Raw genomic sequence first — 22,526 nt, 5'->3', positions numbered from 1 at the left:
ACTCCGTACTCTGTGGATGTACACTCCACCTAACAAAAGATGCAAATATGTCCCCTACCAAAGGCCAAGAGACTATAATCAGGGCTCAACAATTAGGGCAATCCACTCGCCCTTGGTGAGTAGATTTTAGCCTGGCATGGTGCCGCAGCGCAGTCTGCGCATGCGCAGCATGCCAAACCACATGGCTGGCGAGCGGGGCTCACTGCAGCTTTTCAAGCCCTGACTATAATTATAACTGTTACAGACAACAGAAGAGGCCATCTGACAACAGGCCCAAGCACTGCTCTAACAGAAGGAGGATGTAACAGAACCAGTCCTCCCACACTCAGTCGACCTCACACAAGCAACACATCTGAAGTCTTGGTCAGGGGTCTGAGTGACCACCCCACAAATCCAGTGCATTTCAATGTCACCTTCCACAACTTGAGACCCTTCTCCCAACAAAGGGGCAAAATCACTACACACAAGTGGGTCCTGGAAATTATCAAATAGGGTTACACAATCCTCTTCACATCCATACACCCTATCCAACTCCCTATCCTGTCCCTCTTCAGGGACCCATCTCATGAACCCCTATTATAAGCAGAGGCACAAAAGTTACTCACTCTCAGAGCAATAGAACTCGTTCCCACAGACTATTGAGGAAGAGGTTTCTACTCCAATTATTTCCTAACAGCCAAAAAAACAGGGGGATTGAGACCAGTCTTGGATCTCAGGAAACTCAACAAGTTCATCCTCAAAACAAAATTCAGAATGGTGACCCTTGCAACTCTCATACCCGCACTGGACAAAGGGTACTGATTCTCAGCCCTCAACCTTTAGGACTCATATTTTCATGTAACAATCCACACTGCCCACAAGACATTTTTCAGATTCGTCATATGTCAAGACCATTACCAATATTGGGTCCTCCCCCTCAGTCTTTCTATGGCCCTCGAGTGTTCTTGAAGACGCCAGTCGTGGTCACAGCTTTTATCAGAAGACAGAACATCATTATCTTCCCCTACATCAATGATTGTCTAAACAAGGGATCCACGTGTCAACAAACTATAACGATGACAACAGCTACCAGGGAATGTCTTTCTTGACTTGTCCTGCATATCAATATACACAAGTCCACCATACAGCCTACAAAAAAGATTTTATCGGAGCACTTCTAGATTCAGTGGCAGCAAGAGCCTACCTGCCACCACAAAGATTTAAGGCACTCTGCGACCTTATTTGGGGGATCAAACATACTCCTTTTTCACAGCCCAGTCATGCCTCCAATTATTGGGGCACATTGCGGCCACAACCTTCGTGGTCCTATTTGCGAGGCTACATGTGCACTGCCTACAGCACTGAATCGCAACCACCTACATTCCAACCCTACTCAGCCTCGCAAGGAGTCTTACACTTCCTCCACTAGAACTACAATCTCTTGACTGGTGGACTTCTCCAACCAACCTACTTGCCGGTATACCCTTCCACCACCCAGATCTGTCAGTAACTATAACGACGGACTCATCATATATGGGCTGGGGTGTCCATTGTAGCACAAGGGGAATACAAGGCACATGGTCCCAACAGGAGAGACACCTTCATATCAACATCCTGGAGATCAGGGTCATTTGCAAGGCATGCAGCTACTTCCTTTCCCTGATAAAGGGCAGAACAATTTGTGTCCTCACAGATAACACACCTTCTATGTTTTACGTCAATCGACAGGAGAGTGCCCGATCATGCTCACTATGTGCAGAAGCAATCAGATTTTGGAACTAGTGTATCAGGAACCACATAACACCAACTGCCACATATATACCAGGAGAGCAGAATGTGAGGGCCGACAAACTGAGCAGACCCTTCTCAGAATAACACAAGTGAGGGATCAACACCAATGTTCTCCTCTCTCTCTTTCACAAGTGGGGTTTCCCAGATATAGACCTTTTTGCAATAGCACTCAACTGCAACTGCCACAAGTTCTGCTCTCGAACAGGGATGGGCAAGAGATCAGAGAGGGATGCCTTCGCCATCTGCTGTTTGGCTCCCCTACTCTACACCTTTCCACCAATCCTTCTACTCACCAGAGTGATCAACCAGATTCGGATTGACCAGGCCACAATAATTCTGATAGCCCATGCCTGGCCGAGAGAACCCTGGTTCCCTTACCTGCGCTACCTTTTAAACTAGGAGATGGGGGAAAGCCGATTGGTGCAGAGAAGCACGTAAATCGGACGGAGACTTCTCTTAGAGGAGCAGACAAACAACCACATACAAAGGAATCTAATATATCAGGAAAGGGCAGACAAATAAACAATGGCAAATTTTTAAAGTGCTTCTACACAAATGCTAGAAGTTTGACAAATAAGATGGGTGAACCAGAGTACATTGTGTTAAAGGAGGAGATTGACATAATAGGCATCACAGAAACCTGGTGGAATGAGGAAAATCTGTGGGACACAATCATACCGGGATATAAAATATATCGGAAGGATAGAACAGGCCGTGTGGATGGCGGAGTGGCACTATATGGGAAAGATAATGTAGAATCAAATGAAATAAAAATCTTAAATGAATCAACATGTTCAATAGAATCACTATGGATGGTAATTCCATGCCCCACTAATAATAAAGCAGTAGAGATATATTATTGACCACCTGACCAGGGCAGTGATAGTGACATTGAAATGCTAAGGGAGATTAGAGAGGCTACCAAAATAAAAAAAGCTCTATAATAATGGGGGATTCCAATTATCCCCATATTGACTGGGTACATGTCACTTCAGGAAGAGATGCAGAAATAAAATTTCTCAATAGCTCAAATGACTGCTTCTTGGAGCAGCTGGTACAGGAACCCACAAGGGGAGAGGCAATTCTCCATTTAGTCCTGAGTGGAGCACAGGATCAGGTCCAGGAGGTAACTATTACAGGACTGCTTGGGAATAGTGACCATAATATAATAACATTTAACATTTCTGTGGTGGGAAGAATACCTCAGCAGTCCAGCACTCTGGCATTTAATTTCAAAAAGGGAAGCGACACAAAAATGAGGAGGTTAGTTAAACAGAAATTAAAAGTCACAGGGTATGTCTACACTACCCTCCTAATTCGAACTAGGAGGGTAATGTAGGCATACCGCACTTGCAAATGAAGCCCGGGATTTGAATTTCCCGGGCTTCATTTGCATAAGCCGGGCGCCGCCATTTTTAAATCCCGGCTAGTTCGAACCCCGTGCCGCGTGCCTACACGCGGCATGGAGTAGCTAGTTCGGATGTACATTCCACGAGGAGTACAGCTAGTTCGGATTAGAAGCCTAATCCGAACTAGCTACTCCGTGCCGCGTGTAGCCGCACGGCACGGGGTTCGAACTAGCCGGGATTTAAAAATGGCGGCGCCCGGTTTATGCAAATGAAGCCCAGGAAATTCAAATCCCGGGCTTCATTTGCAAGTGCGGTATGCCTACATTACCCTTCTAGTTCGAATTAGGAGGGTAGTGTAGACATACCCACAGTGACAAGAGCCAAATCCCTGCAAGCTGCATGGAAACTTTTTAAAGACACCATAATAGAGATCCAAATTAAATGTATACCCCAAATTAAAAAACATAGAAAGAGACCTAAAAAAGAGTCACCGTGGCTTAACCACTATGTAAAAGAAGCAGTGAGGGACAAAAAGGCATCTTTCAAGAAATGGAAAGATGACCAGTAAGATAAATAGAAAGGAACATAAACACTGTCAAATTAAGTGTAAAACTGTAATAAGAAAAACAAAAAAAGATTTTGACGAACAGCTAGCCAAAAACTCAAAAAACAATAGCAAAATGTTTTTGAAGTACATCAGAAGCAGGAAGCCTGCTAAAAAACCAGTGGGTCCCCTGGATAATCGAGATACAAAAGGAACAATCAAGGACGATAAAGCCATTGCGGAGAAGCTAAATGATTTCTTTGCATCAGTCTTCACGGCTGAGGATGTTGGGGAGATTCCCAAAACTGCACCCTCCTTTGTGCGAGATGAATCTGAGGAACTGTCCTGAATTGAAGTGTCATTAGAGGAAGTTTTGGAACAAATAGAAAAGCTTAACATGAACAAATCACCGGGACCGGATGGCATTCACCCAAGGGTTCTAAAAGAGCTCAAATGGGAAATTGCAGAATTGTTAACTGTGGTTTGTAATCTATCCCTTAAATCGGCTTCCGTAGCTACTGACTGGAAGATAGCTAACGTGACACCAATATTTAAAAAGGACTCTAGAGATGATCCTGGCAACTACAGACCAGTAAGTCTAACGTCGGTACTGGGCAAATTAGTCAAACAATAGTTAAGAATAAAATTGTTAGGCACGTAGAATTTGTTGGACAAAAGTCAACGTGGTTTCTGTAAAGGGAAATCCTGTCTTACTAATCTATTAGAGTTCTTTGAAGGGGTCAACAAGCATGCGGACAAGGGGGATCCAGTAGATATAGTATACTTAGATTTTCAGAAAGCCTTTGACAAAGTCCCTCACTAAAGGCTCTTGTGTAATTTACATTGTCATGGGATAAGAGGGATGGTCCTTTCATGGATTGAGAACTGATTAAAAGACAGGAAACAAAGGGTAGGAATAAATGGTAAATTTTCAGAATGGAGATGGGTAACTAGTGGTGTCCCCCAAGGGTCAGTCCTAGGACCAATCCTATTCAACTTATTCATAAATGATCTAGAGAAAGGGGCAAGCAGTGAGGTAGTAAAGTTTGTGGATGATACTAAACTGTTTAAGATAGTCATGACAGAAGCAGACTGTGAAGAACTTCAGAAAGATCTCACCAAACTGAGTGATTGGGCAACAGAATGACAAATGAAATTTAATGTGGATAAGTGTAAAGTAATGCATGTTGGAAAAAATAACCCCAAATATACATATAATATGATGGGGGCTAATTTGGCTACGACAAATCAGGAAAGAGATCTTGGCGTTATCATGGATAGTTCTCTGAAAACGTCAACACAGTGTGCTGCAGCAGTCAAAAAGGCAAATAGAATGTTACCTCAAAAAAGATATTTTGGCCTTGGAAAGGGTTCAGAAAAGGACAGCTAAAATGATTAGGGGTTTGGAACAGGTCCCATATGAAGAGAGACTAAAGCAACTGGGACTTTTCAGTTTGGAAAAGAGGAGACTGGGGGGGGGGGATATGATCGAGGTCTATAAAATCATGAGTGGTGTGGAGAGGGGGAATAAAGAAAAGTTCTTCATTAATTCCCATAATATAAGGACTAGAGGACACCAAATTAAATTAATGGGTAGCAGTTTTAAAACTAATAAGCAAAAGTTCTTCACACAGCGTGTAGTCAACCTGTGGAACTCCTTGCCAGAGGAGGCTATGAAGGCTAGAACTATAACTATAACTATTAAAAATGTACACACTTGGACTGAAGTGGAGATGAACATAGGAGATAGCTGTGTAGAGAGTCTCTGGGTTAAGCTAAAAGGGGTAAAAAACGAAGGTGATATCATGCTAGGAGTCTACTACAGGCCACCTAGCCAGGTGGAAGAGGTGGATGAGGCCTTTTTTAAACAATTAACAAAACTATCCAAAGCCCAAGATTTGGTGGTGATGGGAGACTTCAACTATCCAGACATATGTTGGGAAACTAACACAGCGAGGCACAGGCTATCCAATAAGTTTCTGGACTGCATTGGAGACAACTTTCTGTTTCAGAAGGTTGAAAAAGCTACCAGAGGAGAAGCTGTTCTGGATTTGGTTTTAACAAATAGGGAGGAACTAGTTGAGAACTTGAAAGTGGAAGACAGTATAGGGGACAGTGATCACGAAATAATAGAGTTCATGATCTTAAGGAAAGGTAGAAGGGAGACCAGCACAATTGAGGTTATGGATTTCAGGAAGGCAGATTTTGATAAGCTCAGAGAACTTGTAGGTAAGGTCCCATGGGAAGCAAGACTGAAGGGAAAAACAACTGAGGAGAGTTGGAAGTATTTCAAAGGGACGTTGTTAAGGGCCCAAAAGCAAACAATTCCGCTGTGTAGGAAAGATAGAAAATATGGCAAAAGACCAGCTTGGCTTAACAAGGAGATCTTGCATGATCTCAAAATAAAAAAGGAGTCATAAAAAATGGAAACTAGGACAACTAACAAAGGATGAATATAGGCAAGCAACACGGGAATGCAGGGGCAAGATTAGAAAGGCAAAGGCACAAAATGAGATCAAACTAGCTACAGGCATAAAGGGAAACAAGAAGACCTTTTATAAATACATTAAAAGCAAGAGGAAGACCAAGGACAGGGTAGGCCCACTGTTTAGCGAGGAGGGAGAAGCAGTAACAGGGAACTTGGAAATGGCGGAGATGCTCAATGACTTCTTTGTTTCGGTCTTCACCGAGAAGTCTGGAGGTGTGCCTAACGTAGTGAATACAAGCAGAGAGAGGGTAAGTTTAGAAGATAGGATACACAAAGAACAAGTTAAAAATCACTTAGGAAAGTTAGATGTCAGCAAGTCACCAGGTCCTGATGAAATGCATCCCAGGATACTCAAGGAGCTGATAGAGGAGGTATCTGAGCCTTTAGCTATGATCTTTGAAAAATCATGGCAGACAGGGGAGATTCCAGAAGACTGGAAAAGGGCAAATATTGTGCCCATCTATAAAAAGGGGAATAAGAACAACCCAGGAAATTATAGACCGGTCAGTTTAACGTCTGTCCCAGGGAAGATAATGGAGCAGGTAATTAAGGAAATCGTATGCAAACACTTGGAAAGTAATAAAGTGATAGGGAATAGCCAGCATGGGTTTGTGAAGAACAAGTCATGCCAAACTAATCTGATAGCTTTCTTTGATAAGATAACGAGCCTTGTGGATAAGGGAGAAGCGGTGGATGTCATATACCTAGACTTTAGTAAGGCATTTGATACGGTCTCGCATGATATTCTTATTGATAAACTAGGCAAATATAACTTAGATAGGGCCACGATAAGGTGGGTGCATAATTGGCTGGATAACCGTAGTCAGAGAGTTGTTGTTAACGGTTCTAAATCCTGCTGGAAAGGGATAACAAGTGGAGTTCCTCAAGGGTCTGTTTTGGGACCCGTACTATTCAATATCTTCATCAATGATGTAGATATTGGGATAGAGAGTACTCTTATTAAGTTTGCAGATGATACCAAAATGGGTGGGGTTGCGACTTCTTTGGAGGATAGGGACATAATTCAAAATGACCTTAGCAAGTTAGAGAAATGGTCAGAGGTAAACAGGATGAGGTTTAATAAAGAGAAATGCAAAGTGCTCCACTTAGGAAGGAACAATCAGTTCCATACATACAAGATGGGAAGCGACTGTCTAGGAAGGAGCATGGCGGAAAGGGATCTAGGGGTCATAGTGGACCACAAGTTGAATATGAGTCAACAGTGTGATGCTGTTGCAAAAAAAGCAAATATGATTCTAGGTTGTATCAACAGGTGTGTTGTAAGCAAAACTCGTGAAGTCATTCTGCCGCTCTACTCTGCACTAGTTAGGCCTCAGCTGGAGTACTGTGTCCAGTTCTGGGCGCCACATTTCAAGAAAGATGTGGAGAAATTGGAAAGGGTACAGAGAAGAGCGACAAGAATGATTAAAGGTCTAGAGAACATGACCTATGAAGCCAGGCTTCATGAACTGGGCTTGTTTAGTTTGGAAAAAAGAAGATTAAGGGGGGACATGATAGCGGTTTTCAAATATCTAAAAGGGTGTCACAAGGAGGAAGGCGAAAATTTGTTCCTCTTGGTTTCTGAGGACAGGACAAGGAGTAATGGGCTTAAAGTGCAGCAGGGGAGGTTTAGATTGGACATTAGGAAAAAATTCCTAACTGTCAGGGTGGTCAAATATTGGAATAAATTGCCAAGGGAGGTGGTGGAATCTCCCTCTCTGGAGATATTTAAGAACAGGTTAGATAGACATCTGTCAGGGATGGTGTAGACGGAGCTTGATCCTGCCTTGAGGGCGGGGGGCTGGACTCGATGACCTCTCGAGGTCCCTTCCAGTCCTATTATTCTATGATTCTATGATTCTATAACGGAGTTTAAAGAGAAGCTAGATAAATTCGTGGAGGTTAGGTCCATAAAAGGCTATTAGCCAGGGGGTAGGAATGGTGTCCCTGGCCTCTGTTTGTCAGAGGCTGGAGAAGGACAGCAGGAGACAAATCACTTGATCATTGTTTTCAGACCACCCCCTCCAGGGCACCTGGTGCTGGCTACTGTCGGCAGACAGGCTACTGGGCTAGATGGACCTTTGGTCTGACCCAGTGCGGCCATTCTTATGTTCTTAGATCAACCCATTCTTCTCCCCATGGTGCCAAAACTCCTAACGCAGCACCATGGTAGAACATTCCATCTGAACATCAAAACTCTGAAACTCACAGCATGGCTTCTCCATGGTTCCAGAATGAAGAACTTGCCTATTTGAACAGGGTCAAACACATCCTACTGAACAGTCGACGGCCCTCCACAAGAAGCACCTACCAAAACAAATGGACATGTTTTCAACAGTGGTGCATGACTCGCCGCTTACACCCCCAATACCTACTGGGCTGGAGTATCTCATGGTCCTCAGTGATACAGGTCTCTCTATCAGCTTGATCCGCGTCCACTTGGTGGCAGTCATGGCATTCTATGAACCTGTGGATGACCTCTCTCTTCACACATTCAATGTTGAAGCAATTCCTCACAGCCCTGCAGAAAACGCTCCCAAACCTGGGCCCCCTGGTGCCACCGTGGGACTTGAACTTGGTTCTTGAACACTCACCAGGCCACCCTTTGAACCACTAGCCACTACATCACCACAATACCTGTCCATGAAGGTGGCCTTCATAGTGGCAATAACATCAGCTAGATGTGTAGGCCAAATTGCAGCCCTGATGGCCAATCCACCTTTCACTACCTTTACAAAAGATAAAGTTATACTCCGGCCTCACCCAAAGTTCCTCCCGAAGGTCATATCCAACTTCCACCTAAATGAACCCATTTACTTACCTGTATATTTTCCTAAGCCTCATACCTCCTCCAAGGAGTGATTGCCTTCTACCTGGATAGAACTAGAAGTACCAGAAAATTGGATAGACTCTTCATTGCTTGGTCAGGGCCACATATGGGAACAGCCATCACAGATTATTAGGGCTCACTCCACATGTGCAATGGCCACAACAACGGTCTTCCTAAATAACGTACCATTGGTGGACAATTGTAGCGCATATAAATGGATTTCCAGCTGCATATACACAGCTTTATGAACTTCGTGGAAAGCAGCTACCACAGATTATTAGGGCTCACTCCATGCATGTGATAGCCACAACAACAGCCTTTCTAAATAATGTTCCATTGGTGGACATTTGTAGAACAACTATATGGTCTTCCCATCACACTTTTGCACAACATTACACCCTACAGAAAGGGCCTCCACATCTCTGGCAGATGTGGTCCTTCCTCTAAATAAATGACTCCAATGCCCACCACCATCTGGCGGGTACTGCTACTGAGTCACCTTAGTGGAGTGCCCACAGGGACACCACTTGATGAAGAAGTTACTCACCGTGTGCACTAACAATGGTTCTTCGAGATGTGTGTCCCTGTGGGTGCTCCACTACCCTCCTTTCCTCCCCTCTGCTTGGAGACTTTAAGGGGCTTCAGGTAGAAAACGAACAGAGGGAGCTTGCACCACATGTGCACTTGGCAAACGGCAGGAATGCAAGACACTGGGTGGGCAGGCGAGGTGCGAGGGGAACCGAAACCTGAGTGGTGCACCCACAGGGACGCACATCTTGAAGAACCATCGTTGCTGCACAGGGTGAGTAACTTCTTTTCAGTTGATCAAAACATTTAACAACATGGACCTTTGGGTGCAAAACTCTGCAGAATTGTCTTTGTTGGAAAGTGAATTTTGAGTTATGTGAAACGGGAAAATACATTCTTCCCATTGCACAATAATTATTGCAACTTTTGACTAGAAGAGATCAGGATAGCTCTAAAGTTGCTAAATTTTGGAAAAATTAATCTTGGCTTGGCAGGGCTAATACTCTATCTCACAGTGTGTGTGTCTGCATTATTATCTGAAGCTCTGCATTATGTGAGTCCATTCTTTGCCCCCAGCATGAGATTCGGGTTTCAGATAATATGTAAGTTTACCCAACCTCTGTGAGGAACAATTATTGGATAATGGGCTAGAAGACTGAGGTAGAATATGATCCAACGGATGGAAGTTGAAGCTAGACAATGCAGACTTAAAATAAGGGGTACATTTTAATAGTGACAGTAATTAACCATTGGAACAATTTACCAAGGGTTGTGGAAGATTCTCCATCTCTAGAAATTTTTAAGTCAAGATGATATTTTTCTAAAAAAGAGAAGCACTAGTTAAAGTAGAAATTCATTCAGGGAAGTTCTATGGCCTGTGTTTTACAGGAAGTTGGACTAGATGATCACAGTGGTCCCTTCTGATGAACAGAATGGGGATTTCCTACTTTCTAGTACAATGCCTTAAACAGAAAAAAGCATCCTTTTTTTATAATCCTCTTCTTTATTCATTGTCCATCCTGCATACTATAGACCAGCATCCTATTGAAGAAAAGGCATATTACTACACCATTGAAGAGTATAACAAAGTCAAACTTAAAGTTCTTTTAGAATAACAAGTAGTCCTGTAGCACCTAAGGGTATATCTATACTACATAACTCCGTCAACGGAGCCATGTAAACTAGTTTACCTGACATAGTCAGTGAAGTGGGGATTTAAATAATCCCCGGTAAATTCAAATAAAAATGGCCGCCGCGGTGTGCTGACAATCAACTGATCCAGCACAGCGCGGCAGTCTAGATGCAGATCGGTTGACAAGGGAAGTCTTTGTCGACCGCTCCCTTATGCCTCGTGAAATTCTGGGGATTTCAAAGTTTCAAACCCTCATAACTGCTACTATATTATTTTACACACAGACACACACATAGATATACACACACAAACACTCCTCCCAGCCCAAAATGTTTTGAGGTAAGTTTGGTGACATAATTATTTTTCTTCAACATAAAACCTTGAAACATATCAAGTTTCAGTCTTTAATAAATACAGACAGTGAAAACATAGGTACATAGGATGGATAATGACCAAAGGTCCATCTAGCACTGTATTGTGTTTTCCAACAGTGGCCAATCCCACATGCCTCAGAGGGAATGACTAGAAGAGGTAATCTCCTCTGTTATCCACTCCCAGCTTCCGACAAACAGGCTAAGGACATCATCCTTGCCAGTCCTGGCTAATAGCCATAGATTAATCTAACCTCCATGTGGGTTTTTTTTGAACCTCTGTTATAGTCTTGACTTTCACAACATCCTCTGGCAAGGAGTTCCATAGGTTGTGTGAAGATGTACTCCCTTTTGTTTGTTTTAAACCTTCTGCCTATTAATTTTATTTGGTGACCCTTAGTTCTTGTATTATGAAAAGGAATAAATAACTCTTTATTCTTTTTCTCCACACCAGTCATGATTTTAAAGACCTGCATAATTTTCCTCCCTGAGTCAGCACTTTTACAAGATGAAAAGTTCCAGTTTTATTAATTTCTCCTTGTATGGCAGCCGTTCCATACCCCCTAATCATTTTGTTGCCCTTTTCTGAACCTTTTCCAATTACAATATATATTTTTGAGATGAGGTGACCACATCTGCATGCAGTATTTAAATGTGGGTATAATGGGGCCAGAGGGTGCCATTATAATGTGAATGGAGACTATTAGCTTTGCAAATTATAAGAATAACTGCAAAAGGTCACATTCACTGAATCATAGTGATACCTTGCTTTACAATAGCAGAAAACAATCATAGCAATGTAACTGTCTGTCTTGTCAGGTGCCAAGAGCTAAACTATAAAACATCGGAAGGCCTAGCCATCATTTCAACATCTACACATTTCAGTTCATATTAAACAAAGTCTTGCCTTGTTACTTGAACTGAAAGATTTCATTTCTGTGCGTTAACAATGAGTCTGCAATTTGCCCTTAGCACCAATATGCTTATTTTATTGTATCAGGGCTTGCTAGTCCTAGTGCTGGTAGCAATGGGCCACTTGTGAAGGCTGGAACATAGATGTTTAGTGCTACATATATAACCCCATGATCGGTATATCTAGTCTTCTCCCTTACATTGGAACAGAGGTAGAGCGCAGAATATATTGCTAATGATGTACACATAGCTTATTGACTGGCCTACAACAGCAAGATTTAATCATAGGTTTCAGAACATGGTACCTGGAGGCAAAGAGATGGGACTGAACACAGTTGGGTAGATGGTTTGTGCAGGACATCTTTGAACTGATTGCCCCGTGATCCTGCAAGTCTTTCTATCATGTCCCTTTGAACTGCCCCGTCTATCAGTCATGGCAAACATAATCTGCCATCAACTCCCTGTCATGTTTGCTTCTGCTCCAGGTCCTCTTTATCTTGCATCCATCCCTACATCTTCTCACTGATACCAATGTTGTGGTGCATGTCTGAATGACCAGAGCAATCCTTATTAGAGCAGTGTAAATGACTGATGTTTTTGGTTCTTTGGGAGTTCAATAAAAAAATTGGTTCTCCCGGAATCAAAACCAAAAATGAAATATTTCATTCTTGGTATTTTAAAACTATTTTCAAGAAGAGAGGAGGAAATGAAGAGTTAGATGCAGAAAACAACCAAGGGGGAAGTGCTGTTACCTTTTATAGCCAATCACCCAGTGGTGACAGTGTTCGCTTGGGATATAGATGACCCAGGTTCAAATGTCTGCTCCTTTCTCTAGAAAAGCTGTTCCACTTCACAGATTTTATTATTAATAATAATGCACAGACAGGAACTGGATACTCGGTGTCCTCACTTAGAAAGATTCTCACTTTCTGACCTAAAGACTACTTGAATATTTTACACAAAGTGGAGCAGCTTCAACAGGAGAGATTGAGAGATCCACCCCAGAAAATCCTCTGGCTTAGTAGTTAGAAGAGTGCTCAGCACATTGTCTCCTTAGAAAACAGGCATCTTACTTGGGCAGTGGCAGACTTGGAATTGTTATTCTTGAACTTCTTGTAGCTCACCTGGAGCCCCTTTATATTCTTCCAGACCTATTGTTACCATGTTCAGCCTACAGTTTCCAGCTTAGTCATCATGCTGCTGGGAATTCCTTTTCTGGAAATTCCAAAGTCATGGATTTGACTTGCTTGAGGCCAAAGGTTAACCAAGATTTTGGTATCAGCTTCTAGCCAGGTGGCTATATACTGATATATGGATTTCTTGTCAGGTTTTTTTCTCGCTGCTTTATCATCAGATACTAGAGATGACCAAAGCTAACAGCCCTACAAGTAGCGTGAGATGCTAAACAGAGCCATATGAAGACAGGCAACTTCTTAGTTAGAACACAGCACTGGGTGCCCTGGGGACTTGTGGATACAAATTGGTGGATCATCATCTACATACAGTAGTGATAGGTTGTGGCCATGTACGAGCATTGAAGGAAACCACAGTTAGCAAACAAAACAACACAAGCTACTTAGTAGTCTGTCCTATACCTCAGAGAATGGTGGCTGTCTTGTGGTGAAGCATGACTACAGCATGGCTGAGGGGTGTTTGTGTCTGAACACAAAGCATGTTAACAAGAAAACTAATGTTTCACAACAAGCTAAGTCTCTAGAGAAGACAAAGACTAGTCCCCCACACTTAAGTACTCTACCTCTATTCATACCTAAACATGTTAGTAGGGGTCTTCTGGAGATGGTAGATGGGCCATTCACACATGGGGCATTGGAGAATGACATTTATTCTACCAAATGAATGATGGTACTTCATTTCATAATTTATTTCTTTAATTTCTTCATAGCCATTGGGGCTTCTTTTTTACTTTCCATGACCTGGAAATACAGACCCAGATTCTCACCAGCCTTGTGTCTGCAGCAGTCAGTTAGAATACCTTCCTTTTGCACCCATGTTGTGAACACACATACAAAATGCGAAGAAGAGGTGAATCAGGCCCTATTGATTCTAGGTTTACTATTAAATTGCTACACTCAGAGCAGTTTTTGCCCTCAGCTTTATTGTGTTATAACCAGCCCCCCAAAATATTATACTTGCTGCTTTACTGTAGCCTGGGGATAATCATATCTAATCGTGATCCACTAATGCCTGCAAAAGTAACTATGGAATGGTCTACACCTCAGCTTTTGTAACTTCATTCAGAATTGTGAAAGACTCCTCCGCAGACTCACCCTGACTTGTGTAAGTTACTTCAACCTAGGTGCTGTCCACACCCACGCTATATTGGTGGGAGACACTCTCCTGCCACCATAGGCTGTGTCTACACTGCCACTTTACTGCGCTGAAACTTTCTGGCTCAGGGATATGAAAAAAACAGATCCCCTAAGCACAGCAAGCTACAGTGCTATAACCCGCCAGTGTAAATGGACTCCCACAGCGCTGGGAGCTATGCTTCTCATTTAGGAGGCTTTCATGAACTGTGGAAGAGCTTTAATGCCACAGCAGCACTTTAATGTTTTCAGTATCGAATGAGCCACAACCTCCATCTCTCATCGAGGTGGAGTAATTATGCCAATAGGAGAGGGCTGTCCCATCAGCCCATTGTGTATATACCGGACAGGCTACAGTGATGCAGCTATATCCGTGCAGCTGTGCCACGATAGCCCGGTGGTGTAGACTTTCCCTGTAGTTATTTCAATCATGCTCTGCTTTTCCTATATTACGTTATATTACATTTCACTCCAAGATTCAGTACTGATGCATCTATTAGGATACTTCATATGTAACATAGTTTCCAGAGAATTTGGATAAAACAGATTTTTTAAGGAGAAAATTATTTTAGGAATTCTTTTCAAAAAGTCAGACTAGATCAGTGTTTCTCAACCAGTGGTATGAATACCCTCAGGGGTACTCAAGAGAAGTATGGGGGTATGTCAACAAAACTAAAATTTGGAGAAAACTGAATTTTTGTTTTAAGTTTTACAGCATTTTATAATTTTTGAACATTTTCCATCCAAAAATTTCATCGCTTGCCCTGCTACAATTAAGTTGTTTCACCAAATGTGTTGCAATGGTAGAAAATGTTTTTGTGTGTCTGAAAACGGAGGGTACTGGGAGTACTTAAAAAAATTATAAGGGGTACTTTATAAAAAAGGGTTGAGAAACACTGGACTAGATGATCTAATGGTTGTTCTGGCTTAAATTCTATGAAATTATTAAATCTTCAAGTGAACTAAATCATTGTTTAAGTTGTTACAAACAATGAAGTTTTTCCTTTTGCCAGTTAAAGTTAGTGCAGAAATCACAGTATTCCCCTTATTTAATAGATACCATTAATGTGATTAATAACCATCATCTTTTGTTAAGGAGGTAAAATCTGCCATCTTTTAAAGGGATTTTTCACAACTTAATGTGGATCCAGTGGCTTTATTCAGGGCTAGTATCTTGCTGCTCATTCCCAGCATCTTCACTGATGCTCAGGAATAGGGCTCCCCAGTGCTGCTCGCTGTTGCAGGAGGTATTTCTTTGCAATCCGCTGAGTTAAATGGAAATTTTACTGAAACTGTTCTCAGCAGAAATGATGGCTGAGGAAGCCTGGTTTTATTGTGTGCTTTGCAAACTGGTGAGAGGAACAGAGATGATATATGGTGCATAACGTATGAGCTAGTAAGAAATAAACCAGGTGCCATTCCTGAAGATTAAACCTTCTCTCAGGTATAGCATGCGGGTGCTTCCAGAGACATGCCGGGGGCTTGTAGTTATTGAGAGTTTTGCTACTTATTGCCATGGGAGCAAAAGAGGCCCAATTCTTAAACTTTTGGTAAGAGTTCAGTTACAAGGTCCCTAAAGCTCTGTAGACACTCTGTGCATGCACCAGGCCCCTGGTGAGGCCATCAGGTGGGAGGTGATTTGGCATGCTCTGTGTGTGCTGAGAAGGGGATCTGTGCCCTCTTTAAGAGGCTAGAAAGGAAGGCGTAGAGTGAGAGAGTTCAGGAACAGAACCTCTATATCTATTCTTAGGGGGTCCACTGGTCCTCATTCCTAAAGAGAGCTTGCAAAGTGGCAGTGCCTGCTTATCTAGTTTACAATGGCCGCAGAGGACCTGTGATTTAGCCCTTCTTTTTGTTATTATTTATAGTGCGGTAACACCTAGTGGCCCAAATCAGAGATTGGAGCTCAATTGTGCTAATCACTGTTTACATATATAATGAGAAGAGGGTCTGGAAGAGGGTTTGTTCCCTGAAAGAACTGCCCTGATGCCTGTGTGTGCAGTGGATTATGTCTCTGCAACCCACTGCACATGGGCAGTAGGTACAAGAGGCAAGCTTCTCAACTGGCAGCCGAACCCCACCCGCCCACACTTCATCCCCAGTCTCTCCCACTTATAGAGTCTCCCCCAGTGTCCCAAGATTGTCTGAGGTCCTCCTGGGGCTGGGAAGGCTGGGGCCAGGTACTGCCCACACTCCAGGGCTAGGGAGGCTGCCTGCTGGGTCCCCCTCCTCTACCCCGTGGGAGTTTGAGTGGAGCTGGGCTGGGGGCTTGCCTCTGCCAGCCCTAGGTTTATCCATCACCCATGCCACTGCAGAATTCCAAAGTTCTCCCCTCAAAACCATTTTGTTTTGACTTCCTGCACAGGATGGAGAATTTCACCCTAGAACTGTCCAAGTAAAAAATCACACAACTAATCAGCTTTGTTTTGATATTCTTTGGGTTAATGGAGTTGCACAAGGTATAAATAAAGGCAAAATTTGGCCCAAGATGTATGTTGTTTTTTCCAGGTACAGTGCTCAGTTGGATTTAGTCAAATGTCCAAAATAGCTTCTGATTTGCAGTCTCCCTTTTCTGTGGCTATTTAATTGATCAAATTTTAAAGCTTGTATTTAATTAAACTGTTTCCAAGATCCATGATTGAGTGGCATCAGATGACTGTAACATTCCTTAGTTCTTTAGATTTACTTGGTATAGTTAGTCTCATGAGAAAAATAGAAGTCCCTGATTGGTTCCTGCACTATCTGTAATCCATTCTGAGAAAGGAGCATAATTACCAAGATGACCCAGTCTTTGAAGAAAAAAAGTCAAATTTTAATAACATTTTAGAAACAAAGTTGCTGCTTTCAAAATCCTCTGAAACTTGTCAGCAGCTAGTTGGTTTGGAGTTGTTTTTATCTGTTTGTTTTTGACACATTATTAACTTCAGCCTAACCAAAAAAGATTAAATCTCTTTAAAAAGAGTTAAACAAGGCATCAAGATTGATGAACCCTTTTTGTAAGATGTGGCTTTGCAGCTACAGTATGAATTTATTTTACCTTCTATTGGAGATCAGTCATCCCACAGGTCAATACATAAGATTTCTGCTACAAGGGTTTGATGAGTTTCTTTCAGGCCTCAGCCAAAAATAAATCATAAATCAAGAAATCCATCTGCCACTATTTCTGAAATTAAGTTAATTCTACCAGAGCAAAAATGATAAATAGACGTGCTTGAAGTTCAATTTGTTAAATAGTCTCTAGAATTTGCACTTTCCAGCTCCCAGAAAATTATTCGGAAATTAAATCAAAGGACAATTTTAATTTTGCTTTATTTAAATGGACTTTTTAAAGCCTGAAACATTTACCAAATGCTTTCTGCTGGCTCCTGTACAAAGAAAAGAGTTCATCCTCAGCCCCAGTACAATAGAAACACATTGCTGGCCAGCACATCCATAAAACAGGTTGTATTGAGTGAGGTTATGAAATACCCAGAGCACCTGGAGCATGCTAATTCAGAACATTCCCCATCCCCATGGTGTCCTCTAGTGTGACTTTATGGAGCTCCAGATGCAAATTAAAATTGCCTTCCTTCAGTGCCATTGCTGCTGGGTGACAGCGATGTTCTCATCACACATTGCCCTGGAGGGCTCTCCAGAACACAGATGGCCTCGCTGGCATGGGATGGGTGCAATTTTCCAGCAGGAGTGAAGTGGGCTGCATGTCTCAGGAAAGTCAGGTTTGTTTGTCCATAAAGATACAAGCAGTTACTCATGAATGCGTGCCTGAAAACGACCACGAATGCCACCTCACCAGGCTCATTACCATCATTCACAAAACTGCAAGCAGAGAACCGAAAACATGGAAATGGCAAAAAGGAGTTTTTTGTCGGTGTGTTTTGTTTCATGAGTCTTGAGTCTTTGGTTTTGAATCACATAACTAGTTTGTGGTACATTTTGAAGACAGCTCTGCAATGGTACAAACACAGCCATGCATAGAGCATGTTACCTGGATGATTCATTGTTCCTATACTAGCTTGCGATGGGGTTGGATTTATTTTCCAGGTGACAGCAGGGATTGGAGCATACGGACTCTTATTCTATCATCCTGTGCAAGACCTAATGCAGGAGGCTGGTGCCCCAGTTGTCACTTTTGCCACTTGGTAATTGAATCTGTATCTAACTTCGATTGTCCCTGAATAGGAGGCTGTTGAAATTGGCGTTAAATTGGGCATATGTGATGTTGTAGGTCAGGCTAAGATTTTGTCGTCGGATATTTTTAATAAAAGTCAGGGGCAGGCCACCTATGTCTGGGAGCTTGGGGACCCCGGCTGCCCATTGTGGCTGGGAGCTCTGGCGTTCTCCCACAACCTTTAGTACCTGGGTGCTGTGGGGTACCGCCCACTGCCTGCAGTGGCTTTGAGCTCTGGGGCCCAGCAGAGGTACGTCTACCTCCCTGTCACCAAGAGCGACAGGGGACCTTTTAGCTCCTGACCACCACAGGCTGAAGTCATGGAGGTCTCTGGAAGTCACAGAATCCATGACTTCCATAGCCTCTGTGACTAAACTGTAGTCTTAATCATAGCTCTCTGTATCACACTTTTGGGAAATTCATTGATAGAACAAAACACCCTTACTCTACTTAGGCTATATCGATGACATCATCTTCATATGGACCCATGGGAAAGAGACCCTTGAAGAATTTCACAAGGATTTCAGCAACTTCCACCCTGCCATCAATCTCAGTTGGATCAGTCCACATGAGAAATCCACTTCCTTGACACTACAGTACAGTCAAATGATGGACAAATTTCCATCACCCTATACCGGAAACTCACCAACTGCTATACTTACCTTCGTGCCTCCAGATTCCATCCCAGACACATTTCTCAATCTATTGTATACAGCCAAGCCGTAAGATACAACCGGATTTGCTCCAATCCCACAGACAGAGACAAACACCACAGGATCTATATAGATCATTCCTAAAACTGAAGTACTCACCTGGAGAAGTGAAAAAACAGATTGGCAGAGCCAAAAAAAGTACTCAGACATGAACTACTTCAAGACAGGCCCAAAAGAGAAAACAACAGAATTCTACTTGTCATCACCTACAGTCCACAACTTAAACCCCTCCAATACATTATCAACAATCTACAACTTATCCTGGAAAATGACCCCTCACCCTTAAAGGCTCTCTGGGGAAAGGCCAATTCTTACTTACAGTCAACCCCCTAGCCTCAAACAAATTCTTTCCAGTAACCACGTGACACACCTCCATCATAATCATCCAGGAACCCACTCCTGCAATCAGCCCCGGTGCCAACGCTGCCCACACATCTACACAAGTGATTTCATCACTGGACCCAACCACATCAGCCACCAAATCAGAGGCTCATTTAACTACACATCCACTAATGTGATCTATGCCATCAAATGCCAGCAATGCCCCACTGCAATGTATATTGGCCAAACTGGACAGTTTGTATGGGAAAGAATTAATGGACACAAATCAGATATCCGAAAAGGTAACACACAAAAACCTGTTGGAGAAAACTTTAATCTTCCTGGACACTCATTAATAGATCTCCAAAACACCATTTTGTTGCAGACAAATTCCACAAACCTAATACACAGAGAATGGTTGGAACTTAACTTCATTCACAAGTTTAATTCTTATGTAAATGGTGTAAACTGGGATATCCGATGGCTCACACATTATTTTCCACATCTTAATGACAACCAAAAAAACAAACAATGAAGGTGCTAATGGTTCTTGATGTCTGTGTAGAATCTGGTGTTGGTCATCTTCCTTTCCAAGTGAAAAGTAATGGTTCTTATCAGCCTCTTGTATCCATTTGATGTTTTTTAAGTTTTTCCTGTTACAGACTAACTTGGCTACCCTCTGAAGCTTATCTACTCACTGTCTCTATTTTTTCTTCCTCACCTCCATTTTTTCCTTCCTTCCCCTATTTATTCTTGGATCTGGACATCCAACACTCTTGTCATCTGAAGAAGTGGGTTGTGCCCATGAAAGCCCATGATACCATCTATATGTTTTGTTAGTCTTTAAGGTGCTACTAGACTATTTGTTGTGTTTTAAGTTTTTCCTGTTACAGACTAACTCGGCTACCCCTCTGAAACCAAAAGATTTCATGCAATTAATTAAATGCACACAGAAAGAACAATGATTCCTTGGTGTTTTTCTCCATTAGGAATGATTACATGTAATGGGAAAACAGTGTAGCCTCCCTTAGGGAAGTGTGAAATCTTTAGCCATATGTTGGTATGAATAGGAGAGGGGTGTAATAAATCCACTGTGAAATAAAGAAAGCTTTACTGTGAGTCCTCTCCAGGAAGGGGATGTAGTACTTCAGTGGTCCATATGATCAGCATTTCGTATCGTCTGGTCAAGGTTCTCGGGGTTGTCCTGGTACGCTCCTGACAGGACCTCTACTCCGTTGGTGGTGATAAACTTTCAGCTGCGTGCATAACTTTCAGTGCTCCCTTTATCTAGAGTGTTAGACCACGTGCACTTGGGTCAACACAGGAGCTCTCTGAGAGCCCCTGGAAATGACAGATTCAGGCAAAGTTTGAAATCAATCAAGCAGGTTTATTGTCAAATGCGAAGCTCTAACAGTTAGTAGCAGAGATCCTACAATGTTACACCACTGAGCCTTTGGCCCACGTTGACAAGGTACTAACACCGAGCAGGCCTATTGCCATATAACAGATATTAACAGCAGTTAGTCATTCTGTGCATTCTGTAAGTTTAGGCAATTACACCTGCTGTTCAGGTGCCTCGTGCGCCACCTCCCCCAAGGTCGGCCAGAGAGCACCCTTTGCGGTGTCCTTTTATAGATAGGTACAAACAACTTACATCATTTCTTTACATACCAGGTTACCACCCTCTGTTGCCTAGTTACCACCCCTCACCTTACGGAAGGGGGGCTTACTTACTATCCTTTCTGCTGTCAGTCTCGACCTGGTCCTGAACCTAGGTTGGTATGTACATTAGTTTTTTGGGGATTCTTTGTACCAAGACATTTCTTATTAAGATGTTCCGTTACTCCCCTTTGGCTTACATCTGTACTTGGTGCCTCCCTGTGTCCTTCCATGCTCCACCTAACTTACACAATTACACAGTTATCAATAGGGCCTCTTTCTTGGCTCCTGTGTTACTGAACCAAAGTCTTGCTCACTAGATTGCAGGCCTGTTGCTGTTTTCATGTTACAGGTCTCTATTTAGGCCTGCTGACTCCATGTTACTGACCCTCAACTTACTACAGGGGATTTACTAGATTTTTGGAACTCTGCAAATTTCTCAGCAGTGGCTAGTAAATGTAAACACGGGACAGGAAAATGCAGTTCTGAATGCATGTCATCTTCCCCACTGTTCTCCAGCCTCCACCTAAAGGATCCAGAAAAAGAGAGAGAGAAAAAGGGAAGCACAAGAATGGACACAGAGACCTGCTCAGGATAAAGAGGAGACAACAACTCCAGAAAAGGTTTGCCACATCCTCCTTTTGGCACGTGGGAGCTGTGAGATCACATGGTACTGGCACTTCCTCCTTGCTTTCAGTTACTTCTATGGACATGCCTGCTTGTAAAACTTCTGGAAAAGTGAAGAAAACTCCAGCCAAGAAATCTCCCTTTGGACAATTACTACAAAACAGAAGTATCAGAGGGGTAGCTGTGTTAGTCTGGACCTGCAAAAGCGACAAGGAGTCCTGGGGCACCTTATAGACTAAGAGATGTATTGGAGCATAAGCTTTCACGGGCAAAGACCCACTTCGTCAGATGCATGTAGTGGAAATGTCCAGAGGCAGGTATAAATATGCAGGCCAGAATAAGGCTAGAGATAATGAGGTTAATTCAGTGAGGGAGGGTGAGGCCCTCTTCTAGCAGCAGATTAGCAGTAAATTAGCTGCTAGAAGTGGGCCTCAAACTTCCACACAGCTGGACTTTACTAAAATAAGACAGGAGATCTACATTACACACTTCACTTTTCTACAGAGGAAAAAGGACTATAAGCTGTCTAAAATCCTACCTGCCACATGGAGCCACAACAGTGGTACCCCTAACTCATCAAGCAATATTTTCAATCTATCCAACTACACACTCAACGCGGCAGAAGAGTCTGTCCTATCTCGGGGACTCTCTTTTTGCCCCACCACTCCAACAAACATGATATAGTTCTGCGGTGATCTGGAAGCCTACTTCTGCCATTTCCCACTCAAAGAATACTTTCAACACAGCGCTGAACAGCGCACTGACACACAGATACCCTCCCATCAAC

Source organism: Pelodiscus sinensis, chromosome 2 (genome assembly GCF_049634645.1).
Source record: "Pelodiscus sinensis isolate JC-2024 chromosome 2, ASM4963464v1, whole genome shotgun sequence".
NCBI classification, from domain to species: Eukaryota; Metazoa; Chordata; order Testudines; family Trionychidae; genus Pelodiscus; species Pelodiscus sinensis.
Note: the sequence above shows the minus strand (reverse complement) of the source record.